Source organism: Aythya fuligula, chromosome 3, assembly GCF_009819795.1.
Source record: "Aythya fuligula isolate bAytFul2 chromosome 3, bAytFul2.pri, whole genome shotgun sequence".
Taxonomy (NCBI): Eukaryota; Metazoa; Chordata; class Aves; order Anseriformes; family Anatidae; genus Aythya; species Aythya fuligula.
Genome location: NC_045561.1, coordinates 74,110,306 through 74,126,239, shown reverse-complemented (window position 1 = coordinate 74,126,239; position 15,934 = coordinate 74,110,306). Strand labels below are relative to the sequence as shown.

Genomic DNA, 15,934 nt, shown 5'->3' with positions numbered 1-15,934 from the left:
CATTACATGCCCGTTCGAAGCATGCATCAATTATCAGTAAACTATCTTATCTGTGCCCTGATAATACTGAACTATATTTGGACTCAGGATACTCACTAACATAAAGATGAGATTTAAGAATGTCAGTCTCCTTGCTCTCTTGACATTCTTGGACAAATAACCAGCAATCTGTCCAACTAATGCACACACTACCAAAATATACTTTTGTTTTCTAACAAGGTTTAAATTTTATTTATGACTGTTATGAAAATTAGAGGAAAATCACTTAACATTTTTTTTTTTTAAATTCTAGTGTTACTTTAAAAGTCAATGCCATTTCAGCAAAAGTCAAAAACAAATCCAGATTATATTCTTGAAAGGATTAAGCTGCCAAAAAGTAATGTATATGACAGCCAGATCTAGCTTGCTAACACATGTTGATTATTCCTCAGAGATAAAATGTAATTTTTAGGGCAATTTACATGGAAGTCTAGACACCTACATTATAGAAGTATCTGAAGAAAAATGTTTATCCAGACTTACTTTTATTTTACTGATACATTTCCAGACAAACCCTCTTTACTGCTGGCTTAAGCAGTTTTGGCAGATGAGCCTCACAACATTCAAGGCTCTAAACTTGAGCATCATGAGAACAAGTCCTTCTTTCCACCCTCCTGTTAAGAACTCAGCATGACTAAATAGACTGAACAAAAATTTTTTAATAGTTCCATTTCTGCAACATTGCAAGAAATGTTCACATCCAGCCTTATTCAGGACTTATGTCCAGAACTTCTAATTGCCTACTAGTAGTGATCAGGCAAGAACTCTCATATGTGCAGTGTTTGTTTTCCTAGTTTTACCCTAAGTGGAGAAGTGTGTGTAGTAAAATGTTTCTCTGGTACTTTTTAAACTGCATTGCTTGGGAAGAACAGATTTATGAAATCTGTCTGTCCACTCCTTCAGCTTCTGAATCTGTAGACCTATTTGAACAAAGCCAGCCATAACAATAATACCTCAGCGATGCTAAACTCCTACAATTTTCCTGAAAATCTCCATTGGACAAGGGACAGGAATCTACAGTTCTGGGCTCCCCAGTACAAGAGAGGCATAGAACTACTGGAGCAAGTTCAGAGTTGGGCTATGAAGATGAGAGGACTGAATCACCTGTTGTATGAGGCCAGGCTGGGAGAACTGGGCCTGTCTAGCCTGGAAAAGAGAAGACTGAGGGGAAAACTCAATGTATATAAATATCTGAGGGGAGGGTGTTCAGACAATGGAGCCAGTCTCTTTTCAGTCGTGCCCAGTGACAGGAAGAGAGGAAGTGGGCACAAACTGAAGCACAGAAAGTTCTGGCTGAATATGAGGGGGCACTGCTTTACTGTGAGGGTGAGAGCCCTGGCACAGATTGCCCAGAGAGGCTGTGGAGTCTCCTTCTCTGGAAATATTCAAAACCTGCCTGGGCGTGATCCTGTACAGCATGCTGTAGGTGGCCCTGCTTGGCAGGGGAGTTGGACTAGGTGGTTTTAAGAGGTCTCTTCCAACCTCAGCCATTCTGTGATATGATTACCATCAATGATGGAGACAGTGTGAACTCCATGCTGACAGCATTTTCAGCCATAAGTTCTATAGGGAGAAACAACATTGAAAAACAGGTCCCTGTTTCTGTTACAACATTTGAAAAGCTGACCGCTAGACATGCTTGGAGGTTATATGGGTTAGTGATATGGTTTAGTGGTGGACTTGTTAGTGTTAGGTCAGAGGTTGTACTAGGTGATCTTGGAGGTCTCTTCCAACCTAGATTATTCTGTGATTCTGTTATACAAAGAGCAGCTCACCCCACCCCTATTGTCTACACACAGAACCTTGATTAGGCTTTGACTGCTTGCTTAAGTGTGTCTGCATCTTATTCACCTAAAACAGTGACAGATGGCCATATAGCTACATATTTCCACTACCCAAAGTGAGTGTGAGCAATGAAACTAGGGAGGAAGGTGATGAGTTTGGAGCTGTCTGTAGGTCGTGCTGGAGATGGTCACACATTCTAGGATTCACCTAGAATGTGCAACTGTCAGTCTGCCAGGGGAAAGGCAGTTCTACAGGCTGCCTCCCAGGCTATCTGGTGAAATGAAGGTAAGACTGAGGGGTTGTATTGCTATACATTTATTTTGGATGGCAATTTCCTATTTTTGAAAAAAACGTGGAACCAAACGCCATCTTTTTGTGCCACTACTTTTCTTCCTAACTCTCACGTGTCCTCTCTTCCTTATCATACAATCAGTTTAAACCCACTGCAACTCTTCCTCCCACCACTTTTGTTCTACTCTATGTATTTCTGTAGCATTCAACAGCTTAATACATGGTATAGGGAAACCACAACAATATGATAGCTTTTAAATCACGCCCATCAGGATGATACAGATCCCAAGTTATGTAATCTCCATCTAGCATATTTCTCATGAAGGTCCAGAGCTGCAAGCCATTTATAGGACATTACTAGTTGATCTTTCCCCAGAGAGGGTAGGGAGTAGTGGTCTGAGCAATGAATACTGCTTGAACAGCTAATGTTTCCTCCTGTGCTGACTTGAAATCTGACTTGGACTTCTGGTGAGCTGCTGCCACCACAGAGCTGTAGGACAGCAGCTGCCACTGTTGGAGGCCTTTCTAGCTACAGCAGAAGCCCTTGTTCCGGCAAAACCCCTATTTCCATCCTCTGACCTCCTCAAAGTGACAGCAAACCTGGGGCATAGTCAGGAAGGTGCATGAAGTAGCAACTGCTGCTAGTGGGTAGGAGAAATGCAGCTGCCTGAGAAGAGGAGGAAAGAAGATAAATTGCTGGTAGGTATGAAAAAGGAAGGTGAGGAGGAGAGAAACTTTGCATTTCAATTGCTAGACTTACTCATACAGAGAGAACATTAACTTCTGCTGTAGAGAGAGTATGGGCAAGGACAGAGTAACTCATGTATAACAACTCATATCCAGGTGAAGTTAATCCTGGCCATAAAAATGCCAGATGTTCAAACAGTTGTAGTAAAGTATTTACAGGGACAACTATTTTTATCATGTCCTAGTAAGTATTAAGGAGAATAATTGTGTGGCAAAGTGGAGCTGTAAGCCTGAACTGAAGCTCAGACAGATGTTAGAGCATTCATAAAACACCTGACTGAGGAAACTCAGAGAGTCACTTGTACCTACACTTATTGTTACCTTTATCACAGGTTCCCCCTTCCTGAATTCTTCCTAAGGAAACATTACCCAAAGAAAATGTACAAGTCTGGGGAAAAAAAAAAAAAAAAAAAAAAAAAAAAGAAGAAGAAAAACACTTTCAGCACTTCTTACTACAAATCAGATGTGAAACCCTGGCTTCTGATCTGCGGTGGTTTGTGACTTTTTTTTATATTTGTAGCAGTTGGGATGGTATACAAAGAGCCCTACCCCTTCTTTCAGCATCAGGTTACAACAGGGCAGTTAGAGTGAGGGTCAAAAGCTGTGCAGCACCACTGGTCCAGATGGGGGTAAATGCATTCAGCAAGTTAGTTACTGTCAAAGAGAAAGTCAGCTTAAATTATTTAAGTAATTCACCCATCCAACTCACGCTTCCAGCTGCAAGCAGTATATACAGTAAGAACAGCAACTTAAAAAAAAAAGAAAAGACAAAAATCTACCAACTAGGCTGAGCTGCCATCCTCTCCATGTAATCCTTGGCCATGCCGATGGCCTCAATGTTGTCCGGGTAGAGCACACAGAACATTGCCAGGGCCCCAAGATTGTTGCCGTAAATTTCATTCCACCGAGCGCTGAACTCCTTTGGGTCCCAGGGAGGCAGGTACTCCAGGGGATTGGACAGCATCGTTTGCACTGCCTCGATCAGCCGAGCTGCAATGTGCCGGTGCGTGGTGGCTGCCTGGAGACGCAGACCCTCCACATCCGCCTTGGAAAAGTAGAGCATGGGATAGCTGTCATAGTTGGCGTTGACAAAAGGAACCATTGCATCCGGGTTCTCCCTGGCTCCAAAGGCAAAGGCAAACCAAATTGTGTGTATGAAAAACACACTTGGGGCTCCCCGTGTGTGAGTCCTCATTGTGGCATCAGATCTCCAAGCCCCAGTGGGAGCCAAACCATCTTTGAAATATCCTACGGAAGACAGATGTGAAGGAGTTAGAAAAATAGTCTGTGAGGCAATATAATTAAGGATGCTTTCTAGGAAATATGATTCCATCTAGACTTAAAAAATAGTAATAATGGATTGTCCAATTGGCTTTCAAATCATTTCTATATGAATCATTCAGACAAAACACCTACTGAGCAATTTATCCTAAACGAAAGCCTATATGCTTTGCAGAAAGCCTCTCCCTCCCACATCTTTCCCTCCAGTAGCTGATACAAGGCAAATGAACACACTGACATCTCTTGGTGCTCTGAACTCACCAAGATTTCAAGTAATTGCAGCAATGCCTAATTCAAAGCACTGCTGACTGTACTGGCAAGCAGAGACAGCACGGAGGGAAGGAAGGAGGCGTGGAGACAGCCACTGAGATGGTGCTAGCAGCAGCCAAGCCTGCGTGCTGCATTGGCTGATGTTAACAGCTGGAGAATGAAGGATGTGGAATGCTGGAGTTTGCGCAGGGGTCATTTTATACTGTGCTCAGGCCCTCCAGTTCTGACACGTCCTCACTTAAAAAAAAAAAAAAAAAAAAAGGAAAAAACAAAAACACCCACACATCTAAAAAAAAAAAAAAAACAACAAACATACACTACCACCTCAATAATAATAATAATAATAATGTCCAACATGACAAAAAGAAAAGAGAAAAAGAAACAGGCTGAACCTTAGAAAAACAGCTGAAATACCTAGCCTCTAGGGCATTTAGGTATTTTGTATTATTTTTTTTCCTAAGGGGCTCACCATTTTGCATTTGGAGATTTACTGCCAGCTACCAAGAAGGCTGAAGGTTAAAGTACATTTTTTCCTACATACACAGCTTCTCAAAATGTGCTCAAATGACAAATCTATACTGAGGTTAAATGCAAGTATTTAAACATAGTAAGCTACTTCGAAAGAAATACCAACTATCTAGCCTGAAGTCTCAGATAAAACATGGCCAGGATCCCCCTGAGGAAAGCCAGCAAATTCCTCAAATTCTTCACAGGGGAAAGGTTACAGAAAGCAGACCCAAGAGAGACAGTTTTATGTAAATAATGAACAGTAGTTTTCAATTATTAAAAAGAGAAATAGACAGAAAGAAAGAAAACCTAAGAACAATAACAAAATCTTTTTTTCCATGGAAAACTTGTTTCATAGGATTCAGTAATAAAACTCTCAAGAAGCTGAAGTACAAAGCAACCTTTTATTTCTCCCCACAGCTCTGAACATATAGATGCCAAAATTTCCTAACAGAAACTTAGGCTGCTGAAACCTTATTTAGAGACCCACATCCTGATTCTACAACGTCATTAATACATAAAGAAACAACAAGATAACCTTGTTGGACTGTGTCCCTCAACAACCACTAGGTACACAGACCCTCTAGTCGTTCATGTTCAGCTCCCAAAATTAATTTGGGAGAAAGTAATTTTAGCCAAGAAGTACATCTTTTCTTGAGCATTCCTTCTTAGGGTAAAAATAATATTGTACTCTATAACTGCCTACTTTTTTGCATTACAGTGCATAGCATAATTGCTTTAACAGAGAGTAATGGAAGATGACATTTTCACAGTATGCTAATGCATTTTGCAGGTAAGTTTTGCCCTTTTTTGGATGTAAACCAACCATTACAGGACACATTACACAGATCAAAGAGTGGTTTAGTTGGTAATACTTTTACTATGTCTACATATCCTCTCACCACATATGCACACACAAAGAAACATGCACGGTAGTTTATCCAAACAGACTCTAGCCCCTTGGTATCCTCATCTGTAAATAATGAAATCATACAAAAGTATATTTTGAAATGAAGGAGCTAAGAAGCTGCCAGACCAACACATCATATTTAAAACACAATACATTATTATTATTTTTTACCTTGTATATTAGAGGCAACCACCAAACCACAGTGTTTGTCCTAAAAATAGGATAACTGGAAAACGGGTATATCATATACTCATAACCAGCATACACAGAATGAAGGTATGGAAAAGTCAATAGACAGTGACAAAAGCAAGACTACAAAGTCATTCTTACTTATTCATGGTCAAATCATACTAATGTCCTTTCTATGATATAAAGACAACAGCCCATGGTGGCAGCAATTTAGCAAGGCCTGTGAGCCCTGCTCCTCAACTTTGCAGGGCTCAGCACCATGAGACTAGTGGCTGGAGGAAGCAGCTAATAAGGAGTCCACCTTCCTTCCCATGCAAACCTCTGTGGAGGCACCAGCTACAACCACATGGATGAAATCACTGAGGTGAGGACCCAAAATGGCATGAGTATGGCCCCAAAGATTCTACAGAGGCTGAGAAGATTTAACACAGAAGATCTCTGAGTTTTCTCAGCTGTGATGTCCTTAAGAGCAGGACCAGGAAAATTAATAAGAATCATAACGCTCAAAATATAATAGAAGTGTGGATGTCCACTATCACCCCGATAGCAAGGAAATACAGACTACGTGCTTACAGACAGCCCATACTAACCAGTCCCAAAGGGATTACAAGAAACTAAACTGCCTTGAACCACGCACTCAACTGAGGACTTCCCTGACTAGAACCAGACCTGAGCACGCACTGCACTGATTTACTGACTTGGACCAGTAACTCCACAGGGCTAAGGGGTATGTTTGATCATCCTCACTTCTACAATTGTTTAGAAGCTAAATTGGTTTATAAGACGTCTCCAAAAACACTTCAAAAATTATCAGGTTAGAGAGGCTACAGACTGCAAAAGAACCAAAGTACCTCCAATAGGAGAACCCGACAAAAGCCAGTAACATTTAGGGACTATCTAAATTTCTTTACAATGGTATGTGTACCATTAGGTGGAATAACACCAAACCACCAAAGCATAATGCAGGTTGTGTGTGTTGAACTCCATATTTTGATGTTCCCTCAATTAACTTACTTGCATATTAAAACCTGAAGAAAAATACACCATTATTTGGAAATGTACATATAAAACCCAATTATCTCCATAGCTTAGGTGAACCCAAACATGGATAGATAACTGGCCACATAAATTCCAACTTACCAGTTGTAAGTGTAACTGCAACAAATTTTTTCAATACACAGGGCACAAACGTAAAGGAGCTTGGGCTTTCTGATCACTTAAATCTCACTCACAATACTATTTTTTTTTCTTGTTAAAAGAATTTCTTGTTCTCATATTACACTACTTCATTACCAACTGAATTTTCCAAGAAAAACTTTACCAAGCAACTCAACCTTTTCTGAAACTGTTTTTTTTTTATTATTATTATTATTATTCAGTTTGGAAACCTCAACCTGATAAAATATTAAAAATAAGGAGAGTGAAGGATGTTTGCATGCAGAAGAAAATGTTAATATACCATGTGCTTTGAAAGGTTGTCACTCAGTCCTAGACTGAAAGAGCATTTGGCATGATTTCCACTCCATTGCCAGCAGAAACAAACAGTAAAGAACATCATTTATTCCAGAAAAAACAGACTAAATCTTAACTATTTCAATTCTCACCATTGCATCAAAGAGTGGATGTACAACTGGAGAAAAGAAAAACATGAATTGTTAAACTAATGCTACTAATTGAACTGGACACTGGTATATACACAGTAGGTTCACCAAATAAACACTGTTTAAAGGAAAACCTAGGCCCTGTTTACTCCAGCTACTTATGCAATGAAAGATAGCACCAAGCGAGAAGGTTGGAGCAGGAGAAGGGGGAGTGGAGAAAGAACAGTGTGGTTGGGACCACCAGCCAGCACAGCCATCCTCGGAGCAATCTGATCTTCTTGTGGAGCACTAAAAAAAAAAAAAAAAAAAAAAAGAACCGTGGTTTTCTGCGGTATCAGTTCTGAAGAGCACTATATTTTGTGCATGATTTTTGCTGGGGCAACACTTTTATCACTTCCTAGAAGAAAGAAGTCACAGGTGTCTCTGGTAGCATTTCTGAGACCAGCCCATGCGTCACCTCTCAAATGGTGCTCTCATCAAGTTGTACATCCAACATCAGAAAAGGCAGTATTTGGGATTGCTGGTGATTAACATTTCCATGAACAGAAGGCATCACAACACCATGGAGTATTCAGGTTTCTGTATGAGAGCACTTCCCCAGAGCCAGATCTGGGACACGTACAAACCACACCTGTCCACTCAGTCCCATCGGGTATGACTGTCACAGCACAGAGCTCTTGCCTCACCTATGCCCACTGAGGCCATGGGCCCTCCTCCACCTCATGGTGGAGGACCAGCATATATAAAATTGAGTTTATCAGCTAGAAGTAGCGATGTTTTAAAACCACAGTGCTTATAGCAATTGAGGATTTATTTTGTCAAACAATGTCAGTTTTATCACTGATCAGAATATTTTGCAATTGTATTTAAAAACAAGAGAGCAACCAAGTCACCTACTGAATCCAATGACATTTAAGGACAAAACAATGCAGACCAACCCCATGAAAACAGAGTGAAAGGGTCAATAGAGACCAATTCCTGTATGTTGCCGTTCAGTTCCTACTGACTCATAGAAAAATCTGAGCGCAAAATTAGGCAGCACAGCGGGACCAAGAAAAGTATAAATGTTGTGCTGCAGCAATCACAACAAATCTTGTGTCCAAACTCCCAAGCTATACAGTTCCCACATCAGCAAGTGCTCCAAGTCCCTTTCAAAGCAGCTGGGCTGGACATCAGTGCAAGAGAACCTCACATTCCAGAACAAGAGCAGTTAGGAATCCTCCTTCCAGCCTCCTTCTGAGCAGTCGGATAAAACCAGTTTCCATCTGTCTCTGCAGTGAAAATGCTGGGAAGGTGTAGAATCACTGCTTACAACTTGAAAATACCTATTATGACCTTAACCACCAGGGGACATTACTTCACTTCTTCCTCTGATTTTTTCCACTATGAGAAATATGCTACATTGCAATTACATAATGTCCAAAGTATTTAAAAGCTTATATACTGAAGCCTTAAATATGATTCTGAATCAGATCTACAATAAAGAACATATAGCTCAGGTACCCATGCATTTGTTCTAAAATGATCTGAAATAACTTAAAATAAGCTTCACATCAGCTCATGTCTGTATAACAGTTGTACTGTGAAAATCATAAAGACAACCAAAAAGAACCAGTTCCTAAACTAATTATCAATATATGACATCATGTCAGCAGTCAAGATTTAAACTTGTGCCTGTCCTTTGATCTAAGTGCAAAATTCAATGGATCTATTTAGCACAGTAAAGAGCTGTGTGAGTATCATTCTTTGACAGTGATGGCTTACACTCATTCTACACTGTGCTACGGACAGAACAGTAACTACAAAATATTTTTTATAAGTTTACAGTAGGATGTGTAAGTTATCTGCTGTGGAAACTTCATCTGCTTATTCCTTTCATTTAAAATCTTATTTGTCTATTTTACTACCACATATATAAATTAACATACACACTGAATGCGTAACCTTTTCTCTGCCTCAAGTGAAAACAAGATTTAAATTGTCTGCATGCCCAAACCATAGCCTGGGAATTTGGAATTTTCTGCTATTTTATAATTTATTCCACCACACAAATGCTTTCTCAATAATGTTTTGGTTGTACTAATATTACTATTCTTAACTCTTACTCGGAACTTTTATTCCATACACTTCACTGTGTAGAACGAATAAGAAAGTAATTTTGATATACAGAACCATAAAGGCACTCATTCCCAACCAGTACAGACATGCCTGTTAAGGCATCCACACTCAGTGGATGAAATGAAAGCTCAGTCACTTTTACCAAAGACAAAACTTTGAATTACCATTGAAAGATCTCCTTTAGAGCAACAGCACTTATTTTTAATATTTTCCCGAGATGAAATAATTTGTAAAAGGCCATTTAGATAATAAAAAATAGCTTTCACAGAAGCTACCACTAAAGAAAGAAAGTTTGAGAATCTTCCTATAGGCCAAAATAAAATATTGACTCCACTATCCCACTGATGTCCCAGAGGTCAATCTACAAACCACTCGTTCCTCTGCTAAACTGTTATGGAGTGTAGGACGCTTTTAGGGACTAGGACTATTGTTGTAATAGACAGTGCAGAAAAACAGAAAAGTTCCTGTAACAATTTGGGTGGTGAAAGACAATTAATCTGGCAGCTGCTAAAAAATACAGCTATTTCTGGCCCATGTAAACTGATCCATTCAGCTGTCTGGAAGAGTGTGAACGCCTGGGCTCAGGGTATCAGAAACCATGCAGGATTCCTGTGAAGGAAGCCCACCAGCTAAAAGCAAAACAGTGTCTCGCAACAGGAAGTAGGCAAAGGAAGAGATTATTTGAGGTTACTGTGATCTATGCATGGATCAAGCAGAACTACAGCACACAGGAAAAGCTGCAAAACATTCAGAGCATGACTGCCAATAGGCAGAAGGTGCAAATAAAGGACAGAAAAAACTAATCATACATGTAGAAGGGGAGAGGCAACTTTACTGCTGTCAAAATGAAGTTCATCTTTGTGATTAATACAGCCTACTCAAACTGTTGCATGCCATGGAGCTTCCCTCACATTTCAGGTGACTGATTACAGCACCAGAGACTTCTCATACTGACACTGGTGTTTTCATCTCTGACCTTAGTTTCTATCCTCTTTTCCAATTAATACTTCTTTATTAACCTCAGTCTTTACTCCTCCAAATATCTGTAAAAGTTTTAAGTCCCCTGGCTTGTTGTTCACCTCCACTGTGTATAATGAACAGTTTTAAACTTTCATGCTTATTGTGATCATGGACCTTCAATCAATGAATCATGAATCCAAGATGCTGAACATGAATGTCACAGATGCAGTTTTATAAAACCAGTTCTTTCCCTTTCTTCCTATCTACGCACTTCAGCAGTTGAAGATATCAAGTATTTATATCTGTAAAGTACTTCTGCAGGATGTCATACCAACAAATGGGAATGCATCATGCAGCACATCCTTCACTTGCTATGGAAGCAAAGCACATTTTAACTGTTTCCATACCCTGTTAATGGCTCAGTCTAGCATACAGAACTATAATAATTTTTACTTTTCATTTCTGTTAATGTATACTAATAGCACATAGGAGCACCATCAAAGACCAAAGACATTTATGCTAGTCAGCTCAAGAACATAAAATTGCAAAATGAATGCCTGTGTTTGTGGACCTAAGCTGCACCACCCTACCTGATAGCCACATCTCACACAGATCAATATGCTGTTCTTTATTATCAGATGCACCTGACTTTTTCCAAGGTACAAACTCAGAGAGACCATCAAATATATTGCCATGTGGCTCCTTCAGGGTGATTACTATATTACTGTTGCTCAAAACAGTCCTGATATGAAGTACCAAGTACATTTTCATGGAAAGAAGCCTCAAATACAGATACAGTTAAAGGCTTCACTACTACTGCAAAACTTAGCTTCTCAGTTGGGATTACAAATTTACTTGAGTAGTCTTCAACACAACCATAAAATTAATAGGCTGATCTTGAAATTTAGAATTGTGTAGTCTCGTTTCTGACCTTGAGCTGTGCAGGCAGGGCTCTTGCAGCACAACTGAAGCCTCATAGACTGCTTCAGTAGAAAAACGTAATGCACCATAGTTATAAGGATATGATTAAAAAGCTTTAAAATTATATGAAAGCCACAGATTTTTTTTCAAACAAATTTTATGAATACTTTAATAGCTCTTAGCAGCCAATTGATTAGAACACTTATGATTGCATATATGCTTTCTATCAAACAAAAAAGGCAACAACAACAAAAAGCAAGACCATAAACCAGGACAACTGTAGTAGAACTCTAATGTTAAAATGTTAAAAGTCTATCTGCTACTGAAATACAATACCTACCTGAGTAAAACAACCCGAGTACCTGCAATTTGTTGTCTGTTCTGAATAAGGCTGTTGCTAATCCCTGTTGTAGGAGGGATTGAGTCTAAACTGGGTAGGGGGGACGGGACAGGACAACAAAGACCAAAGACCAAGCAATGGTAATTTCAGGCTCAATAAATAATGGCCTTACTGTGCCTGGGCTTTAACACCTATGTCCCAACAGCAGACTAAAGTGAGATATCAGCATCTGATAGAAGAAGCTATTTCCAGTGCTCTGTCCTTCACATGATCCCCAAAATGACCAGACCTCATAGGTCAGGACTAAGTTAACAACACCTTGCTTCCGCTAAACTTCTAATGACCAAGCACTAGTGAGAAAGGACCCATATCACATCAGCAAAATTTAATTTTTCCTGGCAGGCTTTAATGCAGGCTCTGCTCTGTTCCCATCGTGAGCAAATAACTGAGTCTGGAAAAAGTGCAATGTACAAGGGTTTGGGGTTTTTGCTAATGAAGCAACTTCACACCTCACCGTATCCCCACTGTGCTTAGCTGTGCTGACAGACACATACCATGGGTTTTGCAAGAGGAAGTTTTGAACCTGTGGAGTGAATGAATCCTTGTATAGGTGAGCAGAAACTTGACCTCCTGATTATAGTGAAGAAGTCACACCTTATGCACACTTGGGACATCATCCGTGGACCACGTTCCTTCATGCTTTGGTACAAGTCTTATCCACCCAAACAGAGAAGCGGCTCAAAGGAAAGGCTTTCAATCAAATATTAAGCCTATTTATTATAAATACGTGGCTGCAGTTGTGAACACAAATTGGCACCATGTTGTAGTAATTTCAGGGGACTGAAGTTCAGCTCTTTTGTCTAGATCAGCTGAGTGGAAACAGCAAGGAAAGTGCAAAAAGCCAGGACAAACTTGCGGCTGAAATGTATTTGCCAATACAGCTTGCTAAGTAAAAAGACATTCTCTTCTACTCCCCTAACTTGGATTATCAAGTATAAACCAAGAAATGATGGTTACAGAAAGTTGTTTCCTTGTTTATATTTTTAATCTGTTCAGAGGGAAGAAAAAAAAAAAAAAAAGCTTTATTTGTTTCAAAATGTCCAGGAACAAAGCAGTAGTAACTAAACTTTTCTGCTTGTTGCTAAAGTATGTTGTGGGTGCCAGATGTACAAGTTTCCAAATGCAGTCCTAGGAATGTGACTCAGTTTTAACTAAATGCAATCACTTCCATGAGAAGGAATGTTTCAGTTATACAGACTCATTGACATCCTCATCTGACCTCCGCTCTCACTGCTCAAACTGCCAGGTACTGATGGATGTGATGGATTTCTCCACCAGCAAATCAGATGGTTATGTACATCCACAACTCAATAGCTACTTGTTAATGGTAATGACTCTCTACCACCACCGATCCAGGCTTTCTTTATTTGGAGAAAAAAAAACAAACAAAACATTACCCAACTTTTTCAAGAAAAAGAAAATGCTGTTAGAGTACTTGAGAATAAGAAATGGAGTACAGTGTTTGAGATGAGCCTTTAAGAAGTACCAAAACAGAATCACCACCCTAAACTAGCTTTTGGCTAGTCCTTTTAACTTTACTGTAACAGTATGCAACCTATGAAAATCAGATCTAACATTCAGCCTGGTAATTAAACACATTTTCCTCTCCACTATGATACAGAACTTTATTGAATACCTAATTAAAACATATAAAATAAACTCTGATAACAGCTGAGCTCTCTTGGGCAACTAAAATCTCTCAGCTTTTACTGTAAGAATCCAACTCACATATTTCTTCTGTATATTCTGTGACCAAAGTACTGGTTTTGGAAGAGATTGTACGTGGCTATGGAATGACAAACCAGCACCCAGTGTCTTCTGAGGCCTGTATCTATGGCACAGGATACAGATATGTTTATAAACGATTCTCCTATCTTGCTCTTGTATCGAATAACAGCACTCTTTTTTTTTTTTATGGCAATGCAAGACTATGCTAAGTGTTCCAATACTTCAAGCAACAAAACCAAACTCTTATATTGAATAAGAAAATAAAAGGATATTTTGTTAAAGCACTAACTGTTCTTTCCCAATGAAACTGCCTACGATCAGTGTATTTTAGTTTTTTCTTGCTAGTGAAGTTCACAGTTGGGAAAATCCCACTGCAGAACTGGTTCTTTGCTGACTTCCTTTAAAAACTTTAATGTAGGTCAGAAAAGAAACACATATAGGCAGCAACACACAATAAAACAATTCCTAGTTGGAATAATAGTTAGTGCTTCTGTAGAAAAAAAAAATGCACCTAATGATCTCCAAATGGTTCTGAAAGAAATTCATTAATTAAGCCTCTCAACACCTCCACGAAGCAGGCGAGTGAATGTATCTGTTTTACGAGGGAAGAAGCAGAGATGTGGAGAGGTGGGGCGACTTGCCCAAGGCTACCCAGCAAGAGTCTTTCAGAGCAATAAGCAGAATCTGAATTATTGATTCCCATTGCTGCCCTTCAGTTGCATTGTTCCCTTCTTGAAATACTGCGCTGAGTTACAATAATTGCTGGCAAGATAAACGTGCTGTGGCAATCCTTAGCGGAGATTTGCTTTGCCTTTGTTTAGGCTACATTAAAACCTTAGCGTTAAACTGCAATTGGTTTTCTCAGGGTAACCAAAACCCCCCAGCTGCTTGAGCAACATTTCCCCTATTTCATTCACAGCTGTAGCCACTTCTTACGCTGTCAGTGCTCACGTCCAGCAAGGCAGCAGCTCCAGCTTGAAAAAAAAAAAAAAGAAAGAAAGCAGGAAAACGTCGCAGCTTTACATTTTTTTGGAGGTCAGCGAAGCGTCTGCATGCACCGATGTCAACGTGAGAGCCGGCGGAGGGGCCGGCTGGGCACCACGAGTTACAGCAGAACTTTACTTCCCCAGCAAAATAAAATAAATAAACAAAAAATAAATAAAAAAGAAGGAGGAGGAGGAAAGCGGCAGGAAGTCGCGCGGGGCAAATCCCCCTTTTCCTGCCCCTCGGTTTCCCCAAGCGCCAGACACGGGTGCCTACCTTCCACGGGAGCGCGGCTGGGGGCTCAACTCATCGGCGGTGCTCCGGGGGGCACGGGCAGGTGAAGCCGCTGCTCCCCGGGACTGGGACTGGGACTAGGACCGGGACTGGGACCCACTCACCCCAGCCCGGCCCGTCTCGGCTTTCCTCAGGCTCCTCAGCCACGGCTTCTCCCCGGGGGACAAGGCGGGGGGACGGGATGGGGGTGCGTTTTTCAACTCAGGAAGAAAGTGGCTCCCCCCTCCCCCTCCACCCCGCCCTCCGCCCGCCTTCCTTACCTCTCCCAGTCCTCCTCCTCCTCCTCCCCCTCTTTCCCCTCCCTCCCCCCGGCGGCCCCTCACGCCGTGGCAGCGCCGCAGCCCCGCTGTGCCCCCACCAGGCTCGGGGAGCTCCCGGCCCCCTCCTGCTCCCCTCACCCCCTCCCCACCCCAGCTGGACCGAGGTGGGGAGAGCCGTCAGCGAAAAGCAAAAATATAAATAAATAAATAGATAGATAGATAAATAAATAAATAAATGAAAAGGAAATACGCGCCCGCCCCCCGACACCGAGTGTCGGCGGTGTGGTTTTGCGCAGAGATTGATGAAACCATCCGGGATGATCCAGCCGATACCCGGCTCTTACCGTGCTGTGCGCTGGGACCTCCCATGCGGAAAGTTCCCACAAGGCAGCGAAGAAACAAAAAAGCAATTTGCTAATCTGCTCCCCTAAGTATGGTGGGGCTATTTATATAAATGTTTCCCGTGTAAAGCAGAAATGCGAAACGCCAGGACCGTTCAAGCCAATCATCCTAACATTTTTCAAGATACCTAGGAAAGTAATGCAAAAGAAGACAAAACAAATGATCCTTTGGAACAGTCGTTTATGCTTTCTTGGTCACTGTAACCAGGAAAAAGTATGAAACAAAGGATTTCAAATGTTTGTTGGCT

At 40.8% G+C, this 15,934-nt stretch overlaps 1 protein-coding gene across 2 annotated transcripts in view; it reads right to left on the bottom strand.

Annotated features, from left to right (window-relative positions):
* Window positions 1-15,213, bottom strand: part of DSE (dermatan sulfate epimerase) — a 33,569-nt gene extending 18,356 nt beyond the window's left edge. The window contains exons 1-2 of one of the 2 annotated variants that reach the window (XM_032185757.1): window positions 15,008-15,213; window positions 3,642-4,110 (exon numbers count right to left, since the gene is read on the bottom strand). The gene's annotated coding sequence lies outside the window, so the exon portion shown is untranslated. The remainder of the gene's footprint in view (window positions 1-3,641; window positions 4,111-15,007) is intronic. The other variant, XM_032185758.1, reaches the window with a different exon arrangement.
* Window positions 15,214-15,934: the final 721 nt, after the last annotated feature.